Consider the following 2,441-nt stretch of genomic DNA (forward strand, 5'->3'; position numbering starts at 1 on the left):
TGTGCTTGTCTGACGGTCTCTGTGCCAGGGTCCCGACCTGGGGGGTGGAGGAGCCAGGGCACAGCCAGACTGCATCGGCCTTCTGCTTTAGGGCCTTCTGGATAGACTAGAGAATCTCACTGAACCTGGCTTTGTGTCTATGAAACAAGTAGAAACAAGTAACTCACAGTGTTAAGTGAGAATATCCAAAGTAAAGTGCTGGGTAGTCCCCCAGCCTTCATGTGTAAGAACAATCTTTTATGTTGAACCAACTGGCAGTGCATGAGAGAACAGTTACTTCTAGAAAAGGAAGTGTTTATTTGGATAACAAATGAGAGAAGTTTGGGCAGGGAAAGGGTCGAATTAACCTTACTATATAATTGTGTCATTAGTTGGTATTCCAAATAAATATTTTGCCCATGGTAGAAACTTACCTTCTAGGGATACATATCTTTTTCATTTTTATTTTAATATGGTTAAGAAGCCCAGCAAGCAGTGTGTTCCAACTGTGACAGTGACTCTCACAGTCTAGACTGTGCCCTGCTGCTCAGGAGGCCCTGCCACTCCACCTCAGAAGATTGCTTCTGCTTTCTAAATGATCCTAATTGTGAAAGATGTCCAAAGTTTCCCAGAGCAGGCTCTTTAACAATGGATGACAAAATCAGTAGTCATAACCACCTCCAGAAATCTGTACAATTATTTAAATAATCTTACTTGTTTTCTCAGAGACTTTTTATTTAGGGTGTGGTATGTTATAAAAGATTAGAACACTAGGGTTAGAAAGCCAGGTGTGGTGGTGCAAACTCCAGGGTTTAGGAGGCTGAGGCAAGAGGATTGTAAATTCAAAGCTAGCATCATAGGAAGACTGTCTCAAAAAGGGGGGGGGGGGCTGAAGAAGGCTGGAGAGATGGGTCAGCAGTTAAGAGCTCTTGCAGAGACCAAGAGTTTGGTTTCCTGCACTCACATCAGTCATCTTACAGCAGCCTAAAACTCCCATCCAGTCCAGTCCAGTCTTCTGGTTTTTATGGAAACCCATGCATGCACATTTACACACACACACACACACACACACACACACACACACACACACACACACACACACACAGAGAGAGAGAGAGAGAGAGAGAGAGAGAGAGAGAGAGANACACACACACACACACACACACACACACACACAGAGAGAGAGAGAGAGAGAGAGAGAGAGAGAGAGAGAGAGAGAGAAAGAGAGAGAGAGAGAGAGTTCTTTAAATGGAGAAAAGACTAATGCTGGGGGTGTAACTCAACGGTGGAGTGACTGGCATGGATCAAAACCCTGGGTTTGATCAACAGCTCTACAGAGAAATAAAAAGAGGGGAAATGGGGGAAGATAAGGTAAAACTATAGCAGAATAAAAGCTGTGCAGTAGGCATGGAGAAATATCAGTTCAGTGTGACGGTCAATGAGGGATTCTGGGAAGATTCCCTCTTAATAAATGGAACACATGAAGACCTGAAAGTAATATCCAGCACTTGGGAGGGAAAGGGGCAGACTATCTCATGTGTTTGGATGTTCTGAGACTACGAGATAAATTATTAATACTTGAATACCAGGCACTTTAGCTTTCATGGAGAAAGAGAAACTAGCTAACTTTATTCTCAAGAGATTGTAGTTATATGCTAATTAGCTATGAATAGTGTATATACATTTATAATAAATATTTACCTTAATAGTATAATATAGGTATATTAGGATAGAGGATGCAGAATTCAAGTTTTCAAAAAGGTTTGAGACTTAGAGTATAAGTGTGTTTTATATGCATACCTGTAATCTCAGCACTTGGGAGGCAGAGGCAGGTGGATCTGAGTTTGAAGCCAGCCTGGTCTACAGAGAAAGTTCCAGGACAGTCAAGGCTACACAGAGAAACCCTGTCTCAAAAAAGAAAGAAAAAAGAAGTAGTAAAATAATGAAATAATACCCCGAAATAACAGAGTAAGAAGTACTAGTACTGGCCTGTAATCCCAGCTACTCAGGAGAGGCTGAGGCAGGATTTCAAATTTAAGGTACATTTGAAATCTGGGCTACAGAGCGAGTCAAGACCAGCCCAGACCATTAGTAGCCCTCATCTCTAAAAGAGGGTTGGCAGAGCCCTGCACTAATATGAACAAGACCCTAGCTAGGTTCAGCCAAACTCCCAGCACCGCCAACAGCAACAGAAGCCACACTGTTTAGAAATATGAAGCTAAACCTCAGAGATGGCAATATAAAAAGGTTTTTTTTATTGAGAATAAGAAAAAAAAAAGTTTCCGCCTCCTCCCAGCCTCCCATTTCCCTTCCCCTCCCCCCACTCTTCTCCTCCTCCCCCCCACTCCTCTCCCCCTCCCTCTCTAATCCAAAGCGCAGTCATGGTTCCCTGCCCTGTGGAAACTCCAAGGTCCTCCCCCCTCCGTCCATGTCTAGGAAGGTGAACATCCAAACTGGCTAGG

Source organism: Alexandromys fortis, unplaced genomic scaffold (genome assembly GCF_014885135.2).
Source record: "Alexandromys fortis isolate MF-2015 unplaced genomic scaffold, M_Fortis_MF-2015_v1.1 scaffold_129, whole genome shotgun sequence".
Lineage (NCBI taxonomy): Eukaryota > Metazoa > Chordata > Mammalia > Rodentia > Cricetidae > Alexandromys > Alexandromys fortis.